General features: G+C 36.9%; 1 protein-coding gene across 4 annotated transcripts in view; it reads right to left on the bottom strand.

The window, feature by feature from the left end:
- Window positions 1–16,522, bottom strand: part of LOC127871207 (uncharacterized) — a 617,936-nt gene that overhangs the window by 563,030 nt on the left and 38,384 nt on the right. The gene's annotated exons all lie outside the window — the stretch shown is intronic.

Genomic DNA, 16,522 nt, shown 5'->3' with positions numbered 1-16,522 from the left:
TGGCGTCTCTGATAAATCTGTGTAGACTACACAGGCTAATTCGATACGAAACTTTAAGCATATGCATTAAGCCCAGTTTTCCCAGGTCGTAGCTCAATGTTTCAACAAGGTTCCTGTCTCAACTGACTGTGACCAGGTGTCGACTAGTTACATAGTGTTCCACCGATTGTAGTCAACGGATTTTCTCACAGAACATATAACTATGCCTTCTGTTTATATGTCATATTCAGTATTTTCGCGTAAGGTGTATCATTAAGTCGCAGTTCAAATAATAGACATGCACAGGAAGTATTTATTTAAGCCTCGGTCTGGGAAAACTGGGCTTAATGCTTGTTCGTATGCAATGGCTAATCTGGGACATTTTCCGCCTAACCTGGATTTTCGCTAAGAATGGACTTCCTTGAAACGACAATAAGATATGCCTGTATGCACTGAACAGGCTAACCCGGGACGAAACTGTACGCACATGCATTAAACCCAGTTTTCCGAGAAAGAGGCCAATTTAATGTTTGAATGTTGGGAAAGTGTACACAAATAACCATTGCAACAGGAGTATGAACTTGTTAATCCACGGATATATTTTTATGCATCTAATATACTGGTATATAAATACAAAACATAAAAAAACACATTATTACAGTCAGTTACGTGTTCATTAATAATGTCTACACTTGCCACACTATAATGTAAAGTGATAAGTATGTATATGTTCTAAAACAATAGCACGCAGTTTCATATCTCGTTTGAACAGGTTATATATAACCTGAATTTAAATCATAGGTTATACACGCAGAGATGAATTCATGCATATTGTTGTTCTCAGATACATTCTATTTTACCTTTAACAGAATACATGTTTTTAATTGCAAATATGAGATCATAAGCTGACCGTGTATTAACGGCTCCTTATTCGCTGCGTACGATGTAATAGGGTTAGTAAAATTCACTCTCGTTTACTTTCCTGTATCACAGCGTGCGGGGTAAGTAAAATTGCGTGAAATGAATTTATCTTATCGAGTCAACTGCATTCTCCCGCAAAATCTTTAAAACAGGACGAAAGTAAGGTATATTGTGTTTGAAGGCGTCATTCAACCGGGTGCAGGATCACGTGACTTTGATGGATTCCCAATTAAACGTTAATTAATGAAAACACACCGGTGGTGATTTTTTCAAATAACTTTTTAAAATATGTTTTCTTAAGAATTTCGACTAGTGCTTAAAATAAATATTTTTATGCTGCTTATGGCAATGGGAAAAACATAAAAATTACTTTATTTGATAAGCGTGCTCCTAAAAAAAGTCGTTGTGTACTGCACGGTTATGCTGCACGCAACTTGAAATGTTGTTACCGATTTCAAGCGTATTCAAGGACTTATTCTTATACCTTAAGAAATCTTTTATGCACGAAATATTTTTACAAATGTATTGCAATAACTTAAGATATTAAAACAAAAATTCCTAACGGTGTGTTTGCATTATGTCCAGCCCGTGTGTAACTCCCTGAAAACCCACTTTAATTTGCACCCTGTTCAATGCTACTGACTGCGTGTGAAAAGCTACGGACCTTATATAGAGCAATATATGTGTTTGTCTGAAACACTATGTCCCCTTCTGCGCCGCTTTGAAGCTATATATTTGACCTTTGACCTTGAAGGATGACATTAACCTTGACCTTTGACCACTCAAAATGTGCAGCTCCATGAGATACACATGCATGCCAAATATCAAGTTACTATCTTCAATATTGCAAAAGTTATGGCAAATGTTAAAGTTTGACGCAAACACACAAACAAACAAAGCAACAAACCAACAAACCAACAGACAGGGCAAAAATAATATGTCCCCCACTATAATGGTGGTGGACATACAAAAACATTGTCAACATGCTTTGCAAAGAAATAAAGAGTATTATGTAAGGTGAGATAATTTTCCATATAAGCTTCGAGGCTTTTCACGTGCAGTCGGCAACGTTAAAACAATAAGGTTAATGTTTGTCATGTTATTGCGTTGTATGCTGGAGAAATAAAGGTACTCGATTAAATAAATTCATGACACGGCTTCTTATTGACCTCGCTTAATGTGATACAGCTTAATATGTTTAATGGGCTAACTAAGAAGCCATATAACTAATTATCTTGTCTACAATAAATTTTAAATATCTTGAATTAGCGATAACAGTAATTATGTGCATCATTAGAAAGGTATGGAAGACGAAAACATCCTCTTTATATTGTCGAAAAAAGTACCTGGCTAAACCATCGAATAATTCAAGAAGGTATATTTGCTGCATTATGCTGTTTTACAACAATTAATTGTTAACACATATGCCTGTTCTTTAGTGCAACATTTTTAATGTTGCGTTAAGCGCATTCTTTTCATTAGTGTATTTTAATTTTAAGATTCAACAACTACAATGTGCTATCTGTAACTTTCACTCCCTTTTATGTAAAAAACCCGCTCCCTCCTCTTGAATAGAATATTGTCTCCGCATCTGGTGTCCCACTCGCCCCCTACTCGCCTCTATTCCCAACGCCACTTCATCTAACACAGAATCATGTCACCGCGTCTCGTTAACTTCGCGCCCAATATTACCCACGCTACCTCCTCTGACACATAATAACGTCACCGCGTCTGGTTTCTTAGTCGCCCACTACTCGCCTCCTACCCCTCCCCTTACAAATGATTATGCACACGCGCCTGATGTCCTACTCGCCCATACAACCTGGAGCTGGGGGACACAAGCCTTTCCGCGCTATCGTCGCGCTGGTCAAACGCACTTCTCATCTAATGTTTCAAATGATTTCTCAGTGTTCCACGTCGAGCCGTTGAAGCCGGAGCCGGCGGATCGCAGTGCGACTGCGAGGTTTGCTCAGCGTGAATACCGGACTGTCGGTCATATCCGGGAGGAAGCGCCGTTTGCTGCGCGTCCGGGCATGAGGTCCGTTTCGAGTGCTTCCGGAGGGACAACAGACCAATGGTGCTCGTCCGGGAGCGGCGAAAGCGCCACCGGAACCAGAAGCGCCGCTCTTCGGTGTGAACCTGTCATACACAAATGACCTTGTAAAGTTAACGGTCTAAACCTACAACGCATGGACCAACATTGATAAATGAACTCAATCTAACACTCTAGACTTTGTCCCAGCTTAATGGGACTGGTAAACAGATAAATGAGACAGCAAATAAAATGTGGTATATTGAAAAAGATAGCATTCATGCTATTTAAACAAACGAAACACAACATATGAATATTTCGTTTTGTTTCTTGATAGGTAAATCAATAGCGTTTGTAACGTTTTTGTCGATGCATTGGAAAACACATGCTTTTGCCTCCCTGACGGGTTTCTTGCCCGATCGATAGTGGTTCCGAGATCAATCCTCGATGGCGAACGCGGCTTGTTGAGTTGCGATACATTTCACGAAGTGCGAGAAGGGTGTTAGTATCAATGACTGGATCAGGATCATAAACACCGGAAATTGATAAAAGTTTGTGAAATAGTCTATCGTGCCATACCCTGTCAAAGGCCTGACGAGCGTCCAGAAAACATAGATATACACTTGATCCCTGATAGAAGCGAGTATACCGTCCTTGCACCGGCTTAATAAAATCGATTCATAAAGCTTTAGCAGCGTTGACGATAGTGTAATTGCTCGGTTATTATAAGGCTGGTCTCGCCCCTTCTCCCGCCTTTAAACAGTGTAATAATCTCACCTTCCTTAAGTTTGTCAGGTCTGCTCCACCCACTTCCTGTCTGACAACATACTCCCAGTGTGAATCGAAGTCCGGTGAGCTTGAAGGGGTGTACAGGTCTTTAAAGTATTTCGCCCACTGCTCCGTTATTTCCTCCCGGCTTCTGTACATATTCCCATCGAAGTTGATGCCACCTCCTATGTCGGCACCGGATCCCCGTTTCCTTAAGTTTACTGTCCACCAGAAACTCACACTGTCATGTACAGAGTCATATTCGAGTTTATGGTCAAGTTCTGTCATAAATTGTTCACCGCACCGCCGCATGGCCCTCCGGAAATGTGCTTTAACCGCTTTATACTCACGATATTCCTTGTGCTGTGCGCCCCGTGGTCTACCAGCGCTGCACCACGCGGCACGTGACGAGCTCATAATTATGCGCATGTAGTTCCGTGAGCTCCTTTGTCTAGAACGGTTTCAAATGACGCCTTTTACGTTTAGTGGGGAAACATGTATTGGCACAATCACGCATACTGCTACACAGCACCGAATACTATTCATTTGCATGTATAGCTTTCTATTTGTAACAACTTTAGATAATGTTTCACACATGATTTATACTTGTACAAAAAGTAACTGTGAAATAAACAAAATATGCAACCTATGAATTCTGTGTTTGTTCGTCCGTCGTTGTCTAACACCTTCAATTGTTTGTGTAAGAATAGGCGTCCATTACGTTTTCTGGAATGTAAAGTTGTTGTCATAGGTGTGAAACCATTGTTTAAGTAAATATTTAGAACAAGACAAATGAACAGAGTTAATTCAGGGTACAGACTTTGATACTAGCATAAGAATGGTAATTAAATGATAAAATAAAAATAAAGTTAAAAGCAAAAGCAGATATTCACTTTTCATAAAAAAACTGCCATGTTCTTACATCTCACACATTTTCGCTAATAAATGATCCCCTAGACTAGTAAATTTAAAATCACAAAATTATTTTCCGGCTAGAGATGTTTGTTTGAAAGCAATTTTCACATAAAATATATTAATAAAGACAACGCAGTTTTAGACTAAACCATATACTTTTTAATAAGAATGGTTTGCCTCTACATGAAATCGATACTTTAAAAAGAAATAATAATAAAGAAATAATAAATCTTTAGAAAACAAAGATATGTACTATTCAATAAAAAAAATCTGTCTCGTTATTGAATCCTATACATTTTCTTAATGGGTATATCTGGAACTATATATATTTTTTTATAAAGAAATAATAATGTCTTTTTCAAAGGTAGATATCTGATTTTCAAAGAAATTGTATATCTCGGTCATAAATCTTTAAAATTTTGCTAATTAACATCTGCGGAATTATTAACGCTAAAATCATAAAGTTTACTTCAGGCTACGGAAATGACCTTTATAATTATCTTCGAATAAAAACATTCAATAAAGAAATAATTGTGTCTTAAGCAAAGGCATAACTGAAAGGATTTATTTAAAAAAATACAGCAAAGTCGGCCTTAAACATTACGTGAAGAATTTGACAGATAACAGCGATCTACATGTCACCCATATAAATGAAAGTCTTTCAGTGCCAACTAAATAAATGGAAATTGCAGCAATTAAGCAAAATTCGCCCCGCCTTTTGTAAGCATAGTAAGCTGATTGGGTTTGAGTGCTTGGACACACGCCGGGTTCTCACATAATACAGCATCGGCTGCGTAAAGACCTTTGTATTTTCGGAATACCCACACACGTCACGTGAAGGTTATTTAATAACAAGTTTAGATATACCCTGGAATATTTACATGATCTGCAATGTTTTTTTAAACCAGTATTTTTTTACATGCTTTATTTGATGATGGTTCTACATGTTATGTAATAAATTGATTTAAGTAAAACAGTGCAACGGTAGTTTATCTTTATTTGCTTTATAATTTATGTATGTTAATGAACTATATTCCATTACTTTCTTAGAATTTGAATTATAAAATATGAGAAAGGTACACATTTTATTGAAATGTTTTATAAATTAATGATCTTCTTACATACTCAAATAGAGCAATCTCGATGAATATGTAAGGATACCAAATTCAAGAAGTTAGCTTTATTGTAAGAGCATTACCATGCCGGGGGGACTACTTGGCTATGTTTGGAAGTCACTCCAGCAGCTGTTCTCTCCCTTTAATTCTTCAAAGAAGCGAACTGACTATTTTCCCAAAATGATTCATAAAAGAAATAATACTCTTGTCTAAGCATATTGCGATTGTAAAGCGTGTACAGGTTTATTCAATATAAAAATGTTCAGCAGATCAAAAACATGTTTGCATTCTTCTCGATTGTTAAAAGGAATTGTTACGTTTATGAATGATCATAAATTAAAATTGATAATATTAAACACATCTGGAACGATCTTCAACGGCGAAAGCAATGCGTGTTAGAATTTACTTATGTTTTTGGATTATTTGTACACTATTCCAAATGCATACATAATTATTGTATTATATTAAAACATGTAAACGCAGATCTATCAGTATATGGACAGGTTTTTGCATCTGGTACAATAGTTGTTGATTTCTGTTATTTAATTTGATTTGACATTATTTGTCATTATCAATGATGTTTTCACTTACTATAATAAAAAAACATATTGATAAGTGTCAATGAGTCTCGTTCTGGTAAAACCGGGCATAATGCATGCTCTGTCCGCAAAGGCTTATCACGGGCGACACTTTCTGCCTAGAGTGGATTTTCGTTTAAAAGAGACCTTCTTTAAACGAAACATTCCTTAAAGTGAAAAGTTTCATTCCTGCTAAGCCTATGCGGACTGCACGGGTTGATCTGTGACGGCAGTTTACACTCATTCATTCAGCCCAGTTACCCCAGATTGCGAGTCTACTATACTTTAAAATTAAGGTATTCTTTTGAAGACAAATACCTTCCGAGTATTCTTACGCAAGCAATGTTAAATACACAGATATCACTGGAACAAGCACTTATTGAGATAAGTATACAACTTGATTAACTGTGAAAACAGAAGTCAATAAGTGTGACCCCTGTCTGGGGATCACAGGCCAACATACACCATGCTGTTGGTTACATAGACGCTAACAAGTGGCACATGTAAAACGTATCGTATCTCTACAGGAGACTCAAACCATTCTGTTTTAAACAGCTGTTATTAAGACCTTAGTTTACTAAAATATTTTTTAATATTAATTCTTAATCAACATCTCTTTGAAGTGTATTTAATGAGCACAAAAGACGATCAATTATGGACTTTACAATAACTCAGTTCCTACCAGGACCATTCTTGGTCTGTAAATTAATAGAGTAACAAAATGTCAAAATGTCTTCTTTTAATTGTTAATGTATCGCTCAAATGTTTTTATTTCCGAAACGGGCACCCAGCTTGAGAAGCTTAAAATTGATTTGTAAAATTATCATTGGATTTATCAGTGGATGACATATAAATGATGATTTTTGTTGCAAAATAAGTATTTGTTCCATGTGAGTAATAAAAAGATGATAAATGGAGCATAATCCGATTACGTAAACATAATATGACCATGAACGTTTTATTTAACATGTTTACGCTCAGAGCACACATATACATCGTATTGTCGCATTCTCCTTGCCTTACATAGAGTGAAATTGAACTTTGTGCCATAGAGTTCTTAGTTTTTACATTGTTAATAACAAAGTGGTAGTGTCGGTTGAACCAGCGTGGTAAAAGTTGTTTCCGATCAAGGGCGTCTAGAGCTTAGTTGTCACTATACAGAACATATAGAGGTACGTGCGTGGTTAAAATAGTTGTCACTATTCAGAGCATATAGAGCTACGTACGTGGAAACAATAGTTGTCACTATACAGAACATATAGAGGTACGTGCGTGGTTAAAATAGTTGTCACTATACAGAGCATATAGAGCTACGTGCGTGGTTACAATAGTTGTCACTATAGATAGCATATAGAGCTACGTGCGTGGTTACCATAGTTGTCACTATACAGAGCATATAGAGCTACGTGCGTGGTTACAATAGTTGTCACTATACAGAGCATATAGAGCTACGTGTGTGGTTACAATAGTTGTCACTATACAGAGCATATAGAGCTACGTGTGTGGTTACAATAGTTGTCACTATACAGAGCATATAGAACTACGTGTGTGGTTACAATAGTTGTCACTATACAGAGCATATAGAGCTACGTGTGTGGTTACAATAGTTGTCAATATACAGAGCATATAGAGGCAGCGTGCGTGGTTACCATAGTTGTCACTATTAAGAGCGTCCGGAGCTACAAGTTTAATTACACTAATTGTCGCTATACAGAGCATATAGAGCTACTCGCGTGGTTACACTAAGTGTCGCTATACAGAGCATAGGGTTAGCTACGTGCGTGGTTACACTAAGTGTCGCTATACAGAGCATCGGGTTAGCTACGTGCTTGGTTACACTAAGTGTCGCTATACAGAGCATAGGGTTAGCTACGTGCGTGGTTACACTAAGTGTCGCTATACAGAGCATAGGGTTAGCTACGTGCGTGGTTACACTAGTTGCCACTATACAGAGCATAGGGTTAGCTACGTGCGTGGTTACACTAAGTGTCGCTATGCAGAGCATAGGGTTAGCTACGCGCGTGGTTACACTAAGTGTCGCTATGCAGAGCATAGGGTTAGCTACGCGCGTGGTTACACTAAGTGTCGCTATGCAGAGCATATAGAGCTGCGTGCGTGGTTACACTAGTTGTCACTATACAGAGCATATAGAGCTACTTGCGTGGTTACACTAATTGTGGCTATACAAAACATATAGAACTACGTGCGTGGTTACAGTAGTTGTCACTATACAGAGCATATAACGCTACGTGCGTGGTTAGCCTAGTAACCATGTCGCTATACAGAGCATATAAAGCTACGTGCGTGGTTACACTAGTTGTCACAAGACAGAGCATATAGAGCTTCGTGTTTGGTAACAATAGTTGTCGCTATACAGAGCATATAAAGCTACGTGCGTGGTTACACTAGTTGTCACAAGACAGAGCATATAGAGCTTCGTGTTTGGTAACAATAGTTGTCACTATACAGAGCATATAACGCTACGTGCGTGGTTAAAATAGTTGTCGATATACAGAGCATATAGAGCTACGTACGTGGTTGAAATAGTTGTCGCTATGTATACAGAGCATAAAGAGGTACGTGCGTAGTTACAATAGTTGTCGATATACCGGTACAGAACATATAGAGCAACGTACGTGGTTGAAATAGTTGTCGCTATGTATACAGAACATATAGAGCTACGAACGTGGTTGCAATAGTTGTCGCTATGTATACAGTGCATATAGAGCTACGTGTGTGGTTACAATAGTTGTCTCTATACAGTGCATATAAAGCTATGTGCCTGTTAATAATAATTGTCGCTATACAGCTTTTGTTACTTTTGTAAATTTTGGCTTGTATTACTACTTTACTATACAAAAGGTTATCAGTCTATTGTTATAAGGCTGTGTACGACGCGCGTTGAACTAGAGCCAAACTTTCTACTTTGATATAAAGAGCACTATCTATGTTCATGTGTGTTGTCCATATGATTTACATTTCTAACTTTATTTTAAAACGATATTGTCCACTTTTGAAAATGAATTTACGGTGTTTACAAACCAACCAAACCGAAAGTGAAACTGGATACATTGCGTTTTGCGATGTAAACACTAAATATTTGTTCAGTTTAAGGAAGCGAAACGATTTCAGAAGATAAACTATCTATGCAATACAGACTATAATTCTATGTTCTCGTCCTTTCGTGGTCCTTAACTATTTATACCGCTGTACATATGCAGTACTAAATAAGCCAAAAGCATACAATTTTAATTGTGTACCCCCCTACATGCATGGCTGATAACTACCTTCCCCGGAGTATTAAATGCAAATTCACTTTTAACAGGTATACTAGATTATGAAAGACTGACACCTCATCTCCAGAGGCGTAGCGACAGTATTCGGCGCCCGTGTACAATCTATAAATTGTGCGCACCACCCATCTCCTCGTGAATCATTGGAATACAGCATGCGGTGCCATTGAAAAATAAGAGCACAATAGTCGATAACATAATAACACTATCACCAAACAAGGCAAAGGTTTACGACGCACAACGGACGACGCACGATGGACAAAAGGCGAACACAAGCGACACGATATGAAGATAATTTGGAGAAAACTAAATGTATACTTTTACAACGACAACAATGATGATATTAAGTCTTTTTTTCAACAGCCACCCAATGCGCCCATTAATAAAATTCATCATACTTAATTGATTTTTTTCGGCCCCATGCCCTCAAATTTGGCAATGATAGCATCAAAATCTATTGTTCAACTGTTTCCTTAGTTTAAGTGCAATATCACAGAGGCGATCTGTCCCACCGATGCCCTGAGATATGAGAGAATTGGCTTAAGTTTGCCAAAGTAACGCTCACAACTGGCTATTGATACTGAAATGGTTAAAATAATTTGCAGCGCAATGCGCAAATTGGAAAGACAACATTACCATACGACTCAATGAAAGAAAAACGTTTCAAAGGTGTCGATGGTAAGGCATATTACCTCTCGTAGTAAGTTACATTGTTCAGTCCTCAATCTGGTTGAACAGTTCTTTGCATTCAATATCATTGCCAAAACAATTTGCTAAATCAAAGAAATTACGTTATCTTTCAATGTAAATGCGAAAACATCGCCACTTTATTACGGCAATATGTGAGCTACTTAACCCGTAGGCTTAAATAGAGGAAATAATATCACACATAAAACACACACATGGATTCTTCACTTGAAGATTGAGCACATTCTTACAAAATACGGCCGCATTAAATCGCCGATCTCTTCTTTATATAATACGTTCAATAGACTGAACCTAAACCACCTATCTACTTATTCTTTACAAAACATACTTTCTTAAATGGACATTTTCACGTTCTGGAAAATTGACAAAATTAAAAAACAAGTGTTTCATTTTCGTTGTAGTTATGATATTTGTCAGAAAACAGTCATACTGATCATTTACCATGCTCTTAAATATCCAGTATAGGCATCTTTTGACGATTTAAAAACCTGAAAATTATGAAGCGCTGCAACATCGATCGAATATAGTTTTTACTGGTTCCCGCTATCATACACTCTAAGGCAACACTTTTATATTATGTTCGTTAATACTAAGATCCCTGGGTGTGGGGGTGGGGGCGGTTAACTTCCTATATACGGGTATGTAGGAAAATATGGGGTGTGTTTTTCGACTACAATCATAGATATGGGTATGGTTTTGAGCATTTAAGTATAGATATGGGTATTGAAATCAGAAATTTGCTTGTATATTAATGCATAACGAAATTTGCTTGTATATAAATGCATATAGATTTGAAAGTATCAGTATCAAAATGGATATGATAAATTTCATTATTGTATATAAATGGGTATAAAACAGTAAATTTCAGTAGCGAGAAAGATGCAGAAACTTGACTGTTTTTATCGGTTTGTACAATTTTGACGGACGGGATTGTGTGCATATTTTCATTTCCTGTCGAAGAATGCAGTTTGCTGGTTGACGGTAAGACGGCCTCACTATTAGGCTGTACAGATCGCCCAGGTTGGTCGATAAGCTTCGGGGCGCAGGACTTCGCCACGCCGTCTGTATCGCTTCCATTGGTTTTCTCTGAAGTAACGATTGGGGAGGCTATAGCTGCGTTTGAGTCGCAATCGCCGCGTTCGGTGATCGCTGATTTACTAGTGGCAACGGTGTCGCTAATGGAATGGGCAGTGGCGAGAGAATGTACCTCAGATGGATGCAGTTTTGACTGGTCAACATTTCCTGGACTTAACGGGAACAGTCAACAACGTTTGAACCAATGGATCACGTTCTCAATCTTTGTGACATCTTCCCAACATTTTCGGAAAAAAACTGGAATTTGCCTTTTAGTGAAACTTTGGCCTAGATGTTCTGTTAGCCAGTACTTCGCTTTTCTTGTATTGAAATGGGTCCGCTTTTTCAAAGGTATTGTATACAAATGGGTCTGCTTTTTCAGACATCTTGTACAAAAATGGGTCACATTTCGGAAGTCTCAGTGAGACACCTCTACCTTAAAATCTGGGTAGTTACCCCCCCCCCCCCCCCCCCCCCCCGGGCTAAAATCGTTTAACAATTTGTGTACGTAGGTCGGCTTTTGTTTTGTTATTTTTAAGGAATTTTTGTCCCGACTTCAATAAAATTGTTCAATGACAGAGATGTTTTAAATCATTTTGTTACATTATTTCTTTATATGAAAACCTTTATTGAAAAAATACAGCGGTTTAATCTGGAATACCAAGTACCGGCACCTACAATTAAGTTTGGTGGACTAGTTTGGTTGGTAACTAGTGGAAACAAAAAACACTATTTGCGTAATGTTCATTTCACCGTATAAAAGCATTATAACCCTTGACTAAACAATGTGTCGCTATCTATTCCCGTGCTCGTCTGTGAAAGGTCATCCTCTAAATTCAAGGTCAAGGTCATAAATTTTCGTTTCAATACGTCACTTTGTCACGCCTGGTTGAATTGTTATTTACCTTCGGATCAGTATTCCACTCGATGACTTATGATGGTAGAAATACTAAAGAACTGTATGTTTTGTGGCTAGAATTTGCTAACTTTACATGATTCAATCATGCACAATACAATTCGGCAATGCTCTTTTTTTTAAATTTTTGTTTCAATACGTCACTTCATCACGCCTGTTTGAATTGTTATTTAACTTCGGATCAGTATTTCCCTCGATGACTAATGATGGTAGAAATACTAAAGAACTGTATGTTTTTGTGGCTAGAATCTGCTATCTTTGCATGAACAATACACTTCGGCAATGCTTTCATTCAAGTGAGCCTTACTCACAAATGTTCTTCTTACGCGTGGGCCCAGATAATGTTTCACAATTGCTTTAGAAAACTAAGAAAAAGCACCTCTCTAAAATGCGCGTCTTTGTCTGGCTTTGTCTCAGAACGCGTGCATCGCTGTCGTATTTCCAGAAAGAGGCCACCGGTAAGCTCAGAACTGGTTCTTCATTGTCTGGTCCCCATTCGCTCTATCTGGAAGACTGGTGGAAGTCAAACACAAATACAATGAATCCTCTTCGGGCGCCCTCTCATGATGGCGTCTGGGGCTAATTGCCCCCATCCCCTGCCCTTCCCTCGCTACACCTCTGCTCATCTCCCCAATTATACTTTGTGTGGCTCATTCTCAGCACAAACCCATTCAGAGAGAAAACTACAGTGTAAAAAGACCACTGGATTTGACAATTCTGGCTGACCAAGAAAAAGACCACTGGATTTGACAATTCTGGCTGACCAAGAAATGTTATCAGTTAATATAAATAACACTTCCAGTTCAAAATACATTGTATATCAAATATGACATTGGCTTACAAAGAAAATAATACAACGGTTGATATTTTCAATATTGACTGTTACAATTTGATACTGTTTAAGCTTCTCAGTATACTGTGTCTTAAAATAAAAAATCCTAAATTATGCAGTAGAAACATACATATGTTTATTACTAGTTTTACAAGTATATAATCATATATCATAATATATTTTTATTAATGGTCAATCAAATTAAGTTTACTGATAGATCTATGGTCTGATTTGAGTTTTTTCTATTGGAACCAAATTTACATCACATTAGCTAGAGACGTAGACATCTATATATCTGTATAAGCTAATTGCTTGTCTGTAAGTACTTTATAAATCATGGATTACTATTTTACTGAGTCAGCCTAAATATTTATATTAATAGTGTTTAAACAGAGATTTACATTTGTACATTTCAATTGAAGATGCAACAAGATTATGAGGATAAATGTATAAATTAATAAAGAATCAATAACAAAAACAAATTGTGCATTTTTTCAGTTTTTTGTGAAAGGATTTGAAGTAATTGTATATTTGTGAACTATAATTTATGAAAAATTGAATTAATAGATCAAATTTTGAATGGGCATCATTTTGTTGATTTTCTCAGACAAAACTGTTAATTTCCTATACAGAATGTATTATTGTAATAGTCATTCTATTATTACAAGAAGTACAACAAGCTATTTTCCATGACTTTTTAATTAATAGTATTTGTAATGGCATATTTTATCATTCGACTGAATTTATAAACTGTGTTCATGCAAGCATAGACACGGTTTCATTTTTTTGACTATTAAAAAATCATATTAAAGATTACATTTTGATGTAGCATAGGTTTTATATGCACGTGTCTATTACACTTAAAAATTAAAATAGCATATTATACATTATTGAACAGATTATTCCAAGATTGATATCTTATTCTGACTTCGCACAGTGCAGTTCAATATTTGAACATTGTATTGAACTGTATAGGAAGCTATAGTTTTGAAGTACAGCAATACAAAATGCATAATGCCTATCACAAGTAGACCATATTAGGCATAAATCATCTTGCCATAACGTTTATAAACCATATTACATGAGTGGTGTCATATTACAATTTAAGCCTATAATTTACCTTAACAATGTGAAATGATATTTTTTAGACCTTTAAGTGGTGAAAAGATAAAAATGCAACATAGTTACTGTAATTAAGTAAATTAAGTGACAGTTTAACTGATGTGTTTGTTTGGATGCGCATGTAGATATATCATGTTTTATGCAGAGAAAAATAGCAAGAAAAGGAGTTTCACATTGTTTTAGTAAGTAAGAAACAAAGTTTTTGGACAGAATCATCAACTATTATACTTATTGATTACCTATACAAAAGGTTTTGCTGGCATATTGAATATGGTGTCCATCTACCTATAAAATGGTCCCTGTTTGATCCCTTCTGGCACTGAGTTAGAGTTCGCTAAATCACCTTTAAAGAATATGCATCAGTAAAGATAGGACCATGTGAGAGTAGCAGGGTTTGGTGTAAGGAGAACTTATACTGCCTTGCTATATAAGCTAGCTTTTATGGCAGCGTGGTATAATGTCTGCCTGATTTGGAACCTGGCAATCCCTTGTTCAAACCACAAGGATTGGTTGGGGATTTTTCTGGCTGGGTTACATTGGCGCCCAACAAAAAACATATAGCTATATAAGGAAAAATGCCCTGCCCCTTGGAAGCCATGTTTTGCAAGCAAACGTAACCATTTTCAAACTCATCCAAGATATCATTGAGACAAATCTTCTGACCAAATTTCATGAAGATTGAACAATAAATGTGGCCTCTAGAGTGTTAACAAAGTTTTACTAAAGCCATATATAGCCATATATAGCCATATCATGGTGACCATGTTTTTTAAGCAACCATTTCAAACCCAACCGTCGTATCCAGAAAACACATGTTCTGACCAAATTTCAGGAAGATTGGACCAAAAATGTGACTTCTAGAGTGTTCATATGTTTTCACTGTAAACATATAGAGAAAACTGCCCCGCCCCCTGGCGGTCGTGTTTTTTCACCAATCTGGACCATTTTCGAACCTGTCTGAGATATCAATGAAACCAATGTTTTGACCAAGTTTCATGATTATTGGGCAAAGATTGTGACTTTAAGAGTGTTCACAAGGTTTCTCTATAGCCATATAAGGAATACTGCCCCGCCAGGTGAGCTCAAAAACACCATGTGTGTCAGACGTCCCACAGATGTCATGGCAATAGGAAATTCCTGGAAAAATTTCACACTTGGAGGAGGTGTATGTAGAAGGGTTCGGTATAAGGAGAACTTATACTGCCTTGCTATATGAGCTAGCTTTTAAAGCGACACAGTAGTTTCTGCCTGATTTGGAACCGGGAGGTCCTGGGTTCGATTCCCATGGTGGTCGGGGATTTTTCTGGCTGGGTTACACAAGCATTGTTGACTTGGGGCTAATAATCCTGGAGCCAAAATTGACCCAGGTTTAAGGCCAAATAAGCATGATCCTGTTATACACGGAACAAGTATTGGTTCTACCGAGGAAACAGGATTGAGTGTTTTAGTAAGCTTCAGCCTTTCAGTGCAAGTTATCTAAAATTAATAACTACCGGTATTTGTTGAAATAAACATTCTGTACAGATTCAATTATTTATTTTACCTGTATGTAAGAATCTTTCCAATCCTGAAGGTCAGTTAACTATTTCAAAAGCACCATAACTATGAATTTTTTTTTAATTGTTTTGAATATTGCGTTCTTCAAAAATGATGCTGATGATAATTCGACACGATTAGGAATGATAATATATTTCTAAATTCCATTTTCACTAACAATTCCAATACCAGTTCAATTGCTTTGAACACAGTTGAAAATAACACTTTTACACTGTGGAAACGTTCTACATACTATATTTCCACTGTTTTTTTCCCCAAGCATCTTAGGGATTTAAACATTTTCTCTGACTTTTATAAATATGCAGCCATATTGAAAATAGTTAAAAAGGGCGACCATTAGACCATAGGCAGATTCAAGCGATCAATCGTCTGCTGATCCAGAGTGGTTAAGCAGCTACGCCCAAAAATATAGGTCATGTGATATTTGAGAAAATACTTGATGCAATAAAAGTTCAGTTTTTTACATCCATCATTTAACCAGCTACTCTCCATTTAAAGAAATGCTACCAACGGTTAAGGTCTCATTATAAAGTGTCCAACATTAAAACGAATCTGTAGTACACAACAATGCTTTTTCTACCAAATTTTCAGATGAATATTCCACCCTAAAGTCATGGTAAGTGCCCATACATGAAATTATGTCAAGCAATAAATGGTGTTGATTTATTTAGAAAGTAAAGCATACTGCATTGCACAACTGCAATATTAAGTA

This window comes from Dreissena polymorpha, chromosome 3, assembly GCF_020536995.1.
Source record: "Dreissena polymorpha isolate Duluth1 chromosome 3, UMN_Dpol_1.0, whole genome shotgun sequence".
NCBI classification, from domain to species: Eukaryota; Metazoa; Mollusca; class Bivalvia; order Myida; family Dreissenidae; genus Dreissena; species Dreissena polymorpha.
Note: the sequence above shows the minus strand (reverse complement) of the source record. Positions and strands in the feature narration are given on the sequence as shown.